The sequence below is a fragment of the Heloderma suspectum genome, chromosome 2 (assembly GCF_057233095.1).
Source record: "Heloderma suspectum isolate Gila_16-S chromosome 2, 16-S_ref, whole genome shotgun sequence".
In the NCBI taxonomy this organism is placed as follows: Eukaryota; Metazoa; Chordata; class Lepidosauria; order Squamata; family Helodermatidae; genus Heloderma; species Heloderma suspectum.
Window position 1 is genome coordinate 280,544,666 of NC_139459.1, and position 13,484 is coordinate 280,558,149.

Consider the following 13,484-nt stretch of genomic DNA (forward strand, 5'->3'; position numbering starts at 1 on the left):
TTCTGTGGCACCCCGGCTCTGGAACGAGCTCCCTAGTGAGGTCGCCTGGCACCTACATTATATTCCTTTCAGCACCAGGTGAAGACCTTTATATTTTCCCAGGCATTTTAGCATTTTAGCTTTCTAGACTTTTAGCTTTGCTGTTTTAAATCTGTATTTTAAACTCCTGCACTGCTGCTAGGTTTTATTGTGGTTGTATTGTTATATTATGGTTTTAATGTTCTATATATTTTAAATTGTTTTATTGTGTGCTGTTTGTTTTTAATTTTTGTGAACCGCCCAGAGAGCTTTGGCTATTGGGCAGTATAGAAATGAAATGAATAAATAAATAAATAAATAAAAATAAATAAATAAACAAACAAACAAACAGTCGCGTCTGTGTGAAGACTGTTAGAGAAGCGAGGGGGGGGGGATATACCAGCACACGGTGTTATTAGGACCTGGTCAATTGTCCCAACACCAATAGCCATAAATTATGAGCCTCCTTATTGGAATTGGGGGGGGAATGGAGAAATAGGAGCAACGCTGGCTGCATAACAGCCTGTACTCGTGGCACTCCCCTCCAGGAAGCCTACAGTGAATCAGCCAACTATCTTTAGAAACCAATTGTATCACGCTCTGGGTTTGCCAAGATATTATTCACAGCAAGATGAGGTTATGCTGATGAAGGGAATGTTTAAATGCAGAAATTTCCTTAACAGCTTATGCGCCATAGGATGTTATTTGTATACATGTCTGGAACATCTGTCTCTCTGAGGCACAACTGTTCAGCACAAGACAAGGAATTTTGCAACAGGCAGATATAGCTAAAGGAAGTTTAAATCAGACAAAGGAGGTCTAACCAGAAAACAGAACAGTTGCTCAATTGCCCAGAAGAGAGGCAGCAGAGTAGATCCCAAACATTTCCCCTTTTTGCCACAGGAAACCCTGCCCTTCCAGAAATGACTTTCCCTATCATACCCAGCAAACTGATGTAATCTACGGCTCCTCCTATATTCTGTGCCTTAACCCATGGGTAGGTGACCTGGTGCCAGATGTTTCTGACTGCAACTCCCATAATTCCTGACCATTAGCCATATTGGAGTTGATGGGAGTTAATAGTTGAAAACAATAGGAGGGCACCAGGATTGCCTATCCTTGCCTTAACCCAAGACAAAGAAAAGAGTATATTGACCAATTACAGTAGACATGAGCATGTCTTCCATTCCATATTGACATAGAACAGACCTTGAAAAAATTAAAACTTTTTTAAAATCTTTAAAACGTGTTTGTCTACCTTATTGTCTACCCATTTGCTCTTCTTAGGAGAAGTTATTACCTACCCCCCACAAAAAGGGGACACTGCTCAATTGTTGTTGTTCAGTCGTTCAGTCATGTCCGACTCTTCGTGACCCCATGGACCATAGCACGCCAGGCCTTCCTGTCCTGCGCTCTCTCCCGGAGTGTGCTCAAGTTCATATTCATTGCATCGGTGATGCTATCTAGCCATCTCATCCTCTGCCGTCCCCTTCTCCTTTTGCCTTCAGTCTTTCCCAGCATCAGGGTCTTTTCCAGAGAGTTTTCTCTTCGCATTAGGTGGCCAAAATATTTGACCTTCAGCTTCAGTATCTGTCCTTCCAATGAGCACTCAGGGTTGATTTCCTTTAGGATGGACTGATTTAACCTCCTTGCAGTCCAGGGGACTCGTAAGAGTCTTCTCCAGCACCACAGTTCGAAAGCATCAATTCTTTGGCGCTCAGCCTTCCTTATAGTCCAGCTCTCACAGCCATACATTACTACTGGGAAAACCATAGCTTTGATTAGACGGACCTTTGTTGGCAAGGTGATGTCTCTGCTTCTTACTATGCTGTCTAGGTTGGCCATAGCTTTCCTCCCAAGGAGCAAGCGTCTTTTAATTTCATGGCTACAGTCATCGTCTGCGGTGATCTTGGAGCCCAAGAAAGTAAAATCTGTCACTGCTTCCATTTCTTCCCCTTCTATATGCCAGGAAGTAATGGGGCCAGATGCCATGATCTTAGTTTTTTTAATGTTGAGTTTCAAACCAGCTTTTGCACTCTCCTCTTTCACCCTCAACAAGAGGCTCTTGAGATCCTCTTCACTTTCTGCCATTAGGGTGGTATCGTCTGCATATCGGAGGTTGTTGATAATTCTCCCGGCAATCTTAATTCCGACCTGTGATTCATCCAACCCGGCGTTTTTCATGATGTACACTGCATATAAGTTAAATAAGCAGGGTGACAATATGCAGCCTTGTCGTACTCCTTTCCCAATTTTGAACCAATCAGTTGTTCCATGTCTGGTTCTTACTGTTGCTTCTTGACCCTCGTACAGGTTTCTCAGGAGACAGGTAAGGTGGTCTGGTACTCCCATCACTTTAAGAATTTGCCACAGTTTGTTGTGATCCACACAATCAAAGGCTTTAGCGTAGTCAATGAAGCAGAAATAGACGTTTTTCTGGAATTCTCTTGCTTTCTCCATGATGCAGTGAATATTGGCGATTTGATCTCTAGTTCCTCTGCCTCTTCGAAACCCAGCTTGTACTTCTGGTAGTTCTCGGTTCACATGCTGCTGAAGCCTAGCTTGTAGGATTTTGAGCATCACCTTGCTGGGATGTGAAATGAGCGCAATAGTGCGGTAGTTTGAACACTCTTTGGCGTTGCCCTTCTTTGGAATTGGAATGTAAACTGACCTTTTCCAGTCTTGCGGCCATTGTTGAGTGTTCCAAATTTGTTGGCATATTGAATGCAGCACTTTAACAGCATCATCTTTTAGGATTTTAAATAGCTCAGCTGGAATACTGTCATCTCCACTAGCTTTTTTGTTAGTAATGCTTCCTAAGGCCCACTTGACTTCACTTTCTAGGATGTCCGGCTCAAGTTCAGTGACCGCACTATCATGGCTATCAAGGACATTACTATCATGGCTATCAAGGACATTAAGATCTTTCCTGTATAGAACTGTATAGTTCTTCTGTGTATTCTTTCCACCTCTTCTTAATCTCATCTGCTTCTGTTAGGTCCCTGCCTTCTTTGTCCTTGATCATGCCCGTCTTTTCACAAAACGTTCCCTTGAGATCTCCGATTTTCTTGAAGAGATCTCTAGTCTTTCCCATTCTGTTGTTGTCCTCAATTTCTTTGCATTGTTCATTTAAGAAGGCCTTCTTGTCTCTCCTTGCTATTCTCTGGAACTCTGCATTCAGTTGGATATATCTTCCCCTTTCTCCCTTGCTTTTCGCTTCCCTTCTTTCCTCAGCTACTTGTCAAGCCTCATCAGACAGCCACTTGGATTTCTTGCATTTCTTTTTCTTTGGGATGGATTTTGTTGCTGCCTCCTGAACAATGTTACGGACCTCCGTCCATAGTTCCTCAGGCACTCTGTCTATCAGGTCTAATCCCTGAAATTTATTCCTCACCTCCACTGTGTATTCGTAAGGGATATGATTTAGGTCATACCTGAATGGTTTAGTGGTTTTCCCTACGTTCTTCAATTTAAGCCGAAATTTTGCAATAAGAAGCTCATGATCTGAGCTACAGTCAGATCCAGGTCTTGTTTTTACTGTCTGTATAGAGCTTCTCCATCTTTGGCTGCAAAGGACATAATCAATCTGATTTCGACATTGACAATCTGCTGATGTTCATGTGTAGAGTCGTCTCTTGTGCTGTTGGAAAAGAGTATTTGCTATGATCAGCGTGTTCTCTTGGCAAAACTCTATTAGCCTTTGTCCTGCTTCATTTTGTACACCAAGGCCATGCTCGCCTGTTATCCCGGTGATTTCTTGACTTCCTACTTTAGCATTCCAATCCCCTATGATGAAGAGGACATCTTTTTTTGGTGTTAGTTCTAGAAGGTGTTGTAGGTCTTCACAGAACCGATCAACCTCAGCTTCTTCGGCCTCAGTGGTTGGGGCATAGACTTGAATTACTGTGATGTTGAATGGTTTGCCTTGGATTCGTACTGAGATCATTCTATCGTTTTTAAGATTGTACCCCAGTACTGCTTTTCCCACCCTTTTGTTGACTATGAGTGCTACTCCATTTCTTCTAAGGGATTCTTGCCCACAATAGTAGATATGATGGTCACCTGAATTAAATTCGCCCATGCCTGTGCATTTTAGTTCGCTGATTCCCAAGATGTCGATGTTCAATCTTGCCATCTCATGTTTGACCACCTCCAACTTACCTTGATTCATTGATCTGACATTCCAGGTTCCTAAACAATATTGTTCTTTACAGCATCGGATTTTCTTTTCACCACCAATCACTGCTCAATTACACGTTACTTAGTATGAAACTCTGCCAACCACTGAGACACAGTGTGAAGATAATCCAACCAGAACATGGAAAGGAAGAACTGCCCTTCCCTTCCTGCAAAGAAGCGATCCTGCTTAATTTTTACATACCGATAAGGGACAAATTTCCTCCACTTCAATTTCTTAATTCCATCTCTAAGCAAAACCAGACAATAGCAAAACTGTTATTTCCACTGTATATCAAAAATAGTCATAGCACCCATTTTTTCTGAGCCAGTGAAACAGCATTTAACATAAGGGAATCAATTATTGTCTAATTAATTACAGCACGATTTCCATAACCGCCTCTGTACGAGAGGTAGAAATATGTTGTGTAAACTATGCTTTTAGATAGTCACTGTTCATTCACAGAAAAAACTCTACATCTTACAATACAGATGGCTTTCCCCCTTACTGCCACTCAAATCACTGTCATATAAAGACTTGTATTTTATAGGATTAGGTTCAACTGGTGCCCTGGAGCGGTTTTTATCTCTACCTAGACCACTTGCTCATCATACATACGCAACAAGATTTAGTATTACCCACCACATCCTGCTCACGTTGTTTATGCCTTTAAAATGTTTCACTTTTATCATGCTGCTGCCTTTGCTATAACTGGTTTCTGCACCAAGGAAAGCTAAACTCTGCATCTTTCCTTCAGCAGGACTATGAGCTTGTCTATGAAGAGTACATATACGCAGAGCATCCCCTTTCTCCTGCCTTCAATCTTTCCTTCCCAGTCAAGTCGACCAGGCAGCTCAAGGCCAGCACAGCATCAGCAGCCACCACAAGCCAACATCACTGCTTGCGCCACTTGCAAAACAATGCCAGGCAGTGGCTGGGACAGCAAGATCAGCAGCAGCAACTGTAGCCACTCCACCAGTAGCTAGACCCCCGTCCCCACGGTGTTTCCTCTACCCATGAAGCATTTGCTAACTTGCTGAAGTTAAATGAGGGATATAAGGGGCTGTAGCTCAGTGGTAGAGCAGATGCTTTGCATGCAGAATGTCCCAGGTACAATCTCTTTGTTCATATCTCTTCCTGTCTCCTTCTTTGAAAGAAAAAAAAAACACACACAGCAAATTGGCAATTGTTCATCTATAGAAGACAATAGTATACAATTACACTAAATATAGCACCTTACAGAAGGCTAACTGCTTACATGCTCAGAATACATGCATACCAGGACTGTACAATGACCCCATCAAAAATGTCAGAAATAACTAGAACTGTATCCTCCTTTATGTGTGTGCCCAACGGCACAATCCAGTCTCTAGATGCCATGAAGGAAGGAACAGCACTGGTATAAGATTGCCGGAGAGGGAGGGCGGCCACCTGAGGTAGAAACAGATGAAGCGAATCGAGGGGGAAGAGGCATGCCACAGCTTTACAGTTCTAGGTGCACTGGAGGGGGGGAGAACAGGAGAATGCGTGTGAATGAAAGACTTAGCTGGGTGGCCTTGGTGCACTGTGAAAAGCGACAAAGAAAGAGTGTTTTGTATTACCACGGAGGGGTGTTGCGGCTCAGGGGCTGTGCTGTTATTCTGGACCTCGATGCACCACAACGTTCCTCAGTTGGCAGCCACCACTTGCAGCAAAGGGAAGCAAGTATGAAAACAACATGAGGGAAAAACCATCACTCACAGAGCACCAAACTATTTTGAAAGGCGGCACTGCTACATAAATCCAAAGCCGCAAACATCAACTGGGAAAGGTGGACTCATCTGCTCTGTGTGACTCCATCTACCAAGTCATTTTAGGATCAGACAATATGTGTGTGCACATGTGTTAAGCCAGTGTGTCATGTTCCCCATAGAGGTCTTCTATACACTCCTCTCTGAACTTAATCCCATTAGGTATATCCATCTTGCTCCTCCAAGCTGAGCCACTTCTTCCCTGGCCACACAGCATTTACACGCACTCCAATACCACTTCACCCTCTTAATCAGCCCTCTTGCCCCACCCACAGGCTCTTACACGTACTTTCACCCTGTACCATTTCGTCTGTGTCCTGAGGTAACTGAAACCTCAACAGCCAGGGACTGCAGGAACCCACTCAACATGAAGGAACCCACTCTTCCCTTCGAGGAATCACAATGAGTGTTTGATTCACTATTTGCAGAACATGGAGCCTTAACTATGTAGAGGTCTACAATTAAAAAGGTAAAGGAAAATTGTATCTCCCCCATTGCTGGCATCCTTCATCCCATGCCTTCGTCTGAGAAACTCTACATTTAACTCTTTGCTATTAAACACTGTACTGCTTTACCAGATGCAAGAAAGAAATCTGATAAGCACAATAAAATAGCATTCCCTTGATGGAAGTACCATGCAACTGCAGTAGTGAACCTTCTTTCCTCCTTACTGAGCTCCATATTAAATGAAGAATAGAACATAATTAACATAATGGCATCAGAGTGGGAACGGTGAACTGCAAGGGTTATACTTGGGTCCATTTTTTTTTCTAACAAATACGAAGAGTACTGCATGTTTGGCACAATTTCATTTGAAAAGAGAGAAAATAGAAAGCCTCGCCTTAACCCAGGCTTCCTGCATTAATGACTTCCTGTACAATCAATGAAGAAACGCCCATGACTAAAAGCTGTTTTCAGTAGACTACTCCTCCAAATTCGTAGATGGCGTCCTGTATCAGAATGTGCCTAACAGCACCGCATATTAATGCTGCATTCCCTTCTTAAAACAGTCCAATAGTATTAAGAAGTGGAGAAGCTTTAAACTGAAATACATTTTCAAAGGACTGCCTCCACCCAAACCTATTTCACCCTTACCCATTTTCATAAAAGTCAGCAGGGAAAGGGATTAACAGACCAATCCTATGCAAAATGACTCTGAAGTTAATCCCACTGAGTTTGATAGGGCTTACACTCAAGTAATGCAGATAGGATGATAGCATAAGATTTTATTGGCGGGGGGACAGAATATCCTAATGATTTCCTTCCCCCACTCCCCACAAACTACTTGGTAAAAATAATGGTAGCTGAGTTAATAGTTAGCTCGAACACCTCTTCGCAGATTTTTAGAGAATACTATTTTAAAACTGTATTGTCAAGTATGTGCATGAAATTATTCCAGCCCCATCTCAAATATACTTGCAGTGCATCTGTAATGACATAAGCCAGAAGTTAGCACACACGGATCTTGTGACTGCTGCCAGTCTACAAGCTGTTTCCTGCTGGCTTGCATCAAGAGCAAGGGCCCAGCTCTCAGCTACAGGCCAGGAAACTCCCTTCTTTCTTCCTCCTATAGTAATGTCTGTCTTATGGCAGCAAAAGATTTGAGTCTTCCTCCAAGTTAGAAGAAAGGTGTCTGCAAACAATGATGTCTCATCTACAATACAAGGCAGGATGTATTCCATCTCTAAATCAGAATTCACCCCCTACTCCAAAAAAGGCTAACTCAAAAGAAAACATTGTACAATGCTTCTGAAAACATGCTTTGGACCAGGCGACATTTCCAGGGGAACACAGCTTCACAAATTTTGCAACAGCCGCTAAAGTAGCCCAACTATTTACTTACAGCATTCGGAAGTTCTCAGTGTGGCTTACAACATAAAATACATGTTTTTGCTATTCCGACTTGGAATACAGCTGGTACCCCAGACAAACGAAGCTCGTACTTGCAATTTATCTTGACAGAACACAGGGCAGGAAGAATTCTCCTAGGTATGCTGGACCCAAGCCCAAGCCAGCAAGGACTGAATATAATCACTTCCTCAATTGTCTTCTCACAGCCTGTGTTATACCCACTGCTCAATGTAGACACGTTGTTCTGGTTTTATAAGACTGAAGAATAACAATATAGTTTAGAATTAAGATGACTAAACTTTCCACTGTGGTATTTCAACTTGAGGAGTGGAGTGGGAGACAGAATCTTTCAGACAGTACTTCAGATATACCCAATAAAGCCAGTAATCTACTCGGGATTTTACCCTTAAGCAACAAAAGTAACACGTGTCTCAAAGTACATGGACCAGATGTAACTATGATTAAACAGAGGTGTGGAGAAGAAATATTTACATCATTTATCTTAATATGAGGACCTCAGTCTCTCTACCAATGGCACCTACCATACCGTTGTATTCAACAGCCTGTGTAGTAGTAGTAGTTGTAGCAGTAAGAGATGGGTGACACAAATATACTTATCAGACACTGGCTGGGTTCACACAACCCACAAGATTGAGTATGGATTGAGTGTAGGTTGTCGTTGAACCATGGGTCGTTGTTGAAATGTGGGTTGTTGTGTGTGAACACAGCTGTGCTAACAAACCATGGTTCATTAACCACAAACAACCCATGAAGAGAACCCTTGCCGGATGGGTTGTAGGGTGGGTGAAAATTAATTACGCCCTCACTGCGTGCTGGGCTTGGCTGACACGAGAACCCAGAACAATGCAGGTAATTAGGGTAATCCTGGTCGCACAACCAGTGCACACAGGGATGGGGAAAACAACAAACGCTGTGTTGTTTCCTCCAGTGATCATCCAAACTCAGCCATGGTTTGTTGCTGGATTATGAACTGTGGATTGTTTGTAGTTAACAAACCATAGCTTGGTAGTGCGGCTGGGTTCACACAACCCATGGTTCAACCCATACTCAACCTTGAGTTTGGGTTGTTGGGTTGTGCAAACCCAGTAAGTGAGATTTCATGCTTTTCTGATGCATTCCCTTATTCTTATGTTTTCATTTGCTCAGTACATTATACAGCATGGGAGCACTTCTACATGTTCATGGAGTACAGTTTTGTGAAGTAGCAGTAAGAACATAAGAGTAGTCCTAAGGGATCAAACCAAAGATCCATCTAGTCTAACCAGATGTTTCCCAACAGTGACCAGCCAGATGTCTCTGGAAAGCTTATAAGCAGGCCTGAAAGCAACAGTCCTACCACATTGTCTTTCAGCATCTTTTAGGAGTGGGAGACCCTTTTTTTCTGTCAAGGGTCACATTCCCTCAGGGGTAATCTGTCAGAGGGCAGTGGGCAGGGCTGAAGCCAGGAGTGGCCCTTTTCTCTGTCCCTTTTCTTTCTCTTTCTCCTTCCCTTGCAGGCTGCCAAATCATTCTTGCCAGGGGTCTGAACTGATCTCTTGGACAGGGCTTCTGAAATAAGGCTGAGGCCTGCAGGGCACCCACCACTGTTTTAGTCAAAGGTATACAGCTGCTGAACCTGGGAGATGCCATTTAGCAATAATTATTAAGAGCCAGTGATCAACCATTGTGATCAGTGATCATTGTGATCATTGTGATCATTGTGATCAGTGATCATTGTGATCATTGTGATCAGTGATCAACAGTCTGTTTCCCGCCTCCCAGCTGAGCAGAGCAGAGCAGAGCAAGCTGCTCCAGCTGGTCCAGGGACTACAGAAGCAGGCAAGCTCCCAGAGAGCGAGCGAACAGAGCGAGCGAACAGGGGGAGCAAACAGGAGTTGGCCAGGGGAGGTCAAGGGGGAGGCCCCTAACATTTTTTTTTTATTATTATTTTTTTATTATTATTTTTTACTAACTTTTTTTCATTTATTTGTCTTGTAACACACACTTCCACACCAGTGGGACTCTGCTTTTAACCTCTACTGAGTAGAGGAGCAGGCACAGGCTAGTCTAGAACAATCACAAAGCTAGACACAAAAAGGGAAAAGAGGCTATGGAAGGACAAGACTCTCCAGTGGTGGTGACCTGCAAGGTGTGTGCAATGTTTGTTTTCTTGCCTGAGAACAACATGGCCTACGCCTGCAACAAGTGCAAGTTGATCACGCTGCTGGAGGAAAAAGTAAGTGGACTGGAGCGGCGACTGTCAACCCTCCGGGGAATAAGAGAACACGAAGAGTTCTTGGACAGAATGGGGGAACTACAGCAGCAAAGGGCAGACCAGAAGCTTGAAGAGCAACAGCAAGATGAGGCAGTGGGAAATGCTGAGGTGAAGAAAAATGGAGTAGAGGATACTCCTTGGAAAACGGTGACAGTTAGGAGAAGAAGAACTAGACGCCACTCTGCACCAGTGGAAGCGGTGGAGCTGTGGAACCGATTCCAGGTACTTGCAGATGAGACTGGAGGACAGCCTGCAGAGGAAGAATCACAGGGGAACCTGCATGAGAGTGAGCAAGAGGCTAAAGGTCAGTCAAACAGAGGCGATGAAACCCAGGCCTACAAGAAGAAGAAGAGAAGAGTGGTAGTAGTGGGAGACTCCTTGCTGCGTGGGATCGAGACCCAAGTATGTCGCGAAGACCCGTGGACTCGCCAGGTATGTTGTCTCCCGGGAGGACAGATTAGAGATGTGACTGAAAGGTTGCCTGCACTCATAAAGCCCACTGACAGGTATCCCTTTCTTCTCATCCATGTGGGAACAAATGATACCGCCAAGCGGAGCTACGAAGAGATCACGTCAGACTTTGAAGCTTTGGGAAGGAAACTCAAGAACTTTGGGGCCCAGATAGTTTTCTCATCCATCCTTCCAGTAGTTAGAAGAGGGATAGAAAGGGAACGAAAAATACTCCGGGTGAATGACTGGCTACGAAGGTGGTGCCGACGAGAGAGATTTGGATTCTGGGACCACGGGCTATACTTCCTGGAAGATGGGCTGTTGGCTAGGGATGGGTTGCACCTCACAAAGGATGGGAAGAATGTGTTTGGCCACAGCATGAAGAACTTCATCAGGAGGGCTTTAAACTGAATCCTACGGGGAAGGGAGATGTAATGTTGGGGGTAACAATGGACGTAGGCGCATGCACTGCAATGGAGAGAACAGCGCTGATAGCGCCCAATAATAGTCTTCAGACACATGTAGGAAGAAAGCCAGACTATGAAGCACATGGTCTTCGATGTCTATATACTAATGCCCAGAGTATGGGAAACAAACAGAACGAACTTGAACTCTTAATACAGGAGGGAAATTATGACTTGATAGGTATAACTGAGACTTGGTGGGATGACTCTCATGACTGGAATACAGCAGTTGAAGGATATAACTTGTTCAAAAAGAACAGGAGGAACAGAAAGGGAGGCGGGGTTGCACTGTATGTGAAAAATACATATCTCTGCACAGAAATACAGGAGGAGGAGCTTGGTAGCCCCATCGAGAGCATCTGGGTTGAAATAAATGGAGCAAAGAATAAAAGGAACCTGGTGGTCGGAGTCTACTACCGGCCACCCAATCAAGGAGAAGCCAAGGATGAAACTTTTGAAAAGCAAATAGCCAATGTTTTAAGGAAGCATGATGTAGTAGTAATGGGGGACTTCAATTTCCCCGATATTTGTTGGGAGACAAATTCTGCAAAACATGCCCCCTCCAGGAAATTCCTGACTTGTGTGGCGGATAACTTCCTCCTACAGAAAGTAGAGGAAGGAACTAGAGGATCGGCTATCCTTGACTTGATCCTAACCAACAGAGATGACTTAGTGGATAAAGTAGCAGTTACAGGAACTCTGGGGGAAAGCGACCATGTTGTACTTGAGTTCTTGGTTCTAAGGGAAGCAAAAGCCGAGTGTACTCAAACGCGTACCCTGGATTTTAGGAAAGCTGATTTTAATAAACTCAGAACAATGATCAGTAAGGTCCCATGGCAAGCAATGCTAGCGAGAAAAGGAGTCCAAGATGGGTGGGAACTTTTAAAAAAGGAAATTCTCAAGGCACAATCACAAACAATTCCAACAAGAAGAAAAGGTGGAAGACAACAGAAGAAGCCAATGTGGCTTCACAAAAAGCTTAGGGATGACCTGAAAACAAAAAAGGACACATATAGGAAGTGGAAAGAAGGCCAAGTAACAAAGGAAGAGTACAGGCAGATAGCACAGAATTGCAGGGATGGCGTCAGGAAGGCTAAAGCGGAGAACGAGGTGAGGTTAGCGAGGGATGCTAAAAACAACAAAAAGGCTTTCTTCAGCTACGTGCATAGTAAAAGGCAGAGGAAAGAAATGGTTGTTCAGCTATTAAATAAGGATGGCAAAATGATAACAGAGGACAAAGAAAAGGCAGAGGTGCTCAATTCCTACTTTGGCTCAGTCTTCTCCCAAAAGAGGGTCTATGACCCCCCTGGCAAAGGCGAAGTACAGGCTGAAGGGGCAGGATTGCAGCTTGAGATCGACAGGCATATGGTCAAGGAACACCTCATTACTTTGAATGAGTTCAAATCTCCAGGGCCAGATGAACTGCATCCTAGAGTCATAAAGGAACTGGCAGAAGAGCTCTCAGAACCGCTGTCTATTCTCTTTGAGAAATCATGGAGGACCGGGGAAGTGCCAGATGACTGGAGGAGGGCTAACGTTGTCCCTATCTTCAAAAAGGGTAAAAAGGAGGAACCTGGGAACTACAGACCAGTCAGTCTGACATCAATCCCTGGGAAAATTCTGGAGCAGATCATAAAGCAATCCATCTGGAAGCACCTTGACAACAATGCAGTGATTACTCGAAGCCAACATGGATTTGTCAAAAACAAGTCCTGCCAGACAAATCTGATCTCATTTTTTGATCAAGTCACCTCCCTTGTAGACCGTGGGAATGCTGTAGACATCATATACCTCGACTTCAGCAAAGCTTTCGACAAAGTGCCCCATGATATCCTGATGAGCAAACTAGCTCGAAGTGGGCTAGATGAAACAACGATCCAGTGGATCCACAGTTGGCTACAGAATCGGACTCAAAGAGTGCTTATCAATGGGACCTTCTCAAGCTGGGGAGAGGTAACGAGTGGGGTACCGCAGGGCTCAGTCCTGGGCCCAGTGCTCTTCAATATTTTTATTAATGACTTGGAGGAGGAGGTGCAGGGAATGCTGATCACATTTGCAGATGACACCAAATTGGGAGGGATAGCTAATACTTTGGAAGACAGAAACAAAATTCAAAGTGATCTGGATAGACTGGAGTGCTGGGCAGAAAACAACAGAATGGCATTTAATAGGGACAAATGCCAAGTTCTGCACCTAGGAAAAAGAAACCAAATGCACAGTTACAAGATGGGGGATACGTGGCTCAACCACACTACGAGCGAGAAGGATCTTGGAATTGTCGTCGATCACAAGCTGAATATGAGCCAACAATGTGATGTGGCTGCAAAAAAGGCCAATGCTCTTTTGGGCTGCATTCATAGAAGCATCGCTTCCAAATCCCGGGAAGTACTAGTTCCCCTCTACTCAGCACTGGTTAGGCCTCATCTGGAGTACTGTGTCCAGTTCTGGGCACCACACTT

At 44.1% G+C, this 13,484-nt stretch overlaps 1 protein-coding gene across 1 annotated transcript in view; it reads right to left on the minus strand.

Moving 5' to 3' along the window:
* The window catches only part of GNAI2 (G protein subunit alpha i2), a 204,701-nt gene that overhangs the window by 164,982 nt on the left and 26,235 nt on the right, over positions 1-13,484 (minus strand). The gene's annotated exons all lie outside the window — the stretch shown is intronic.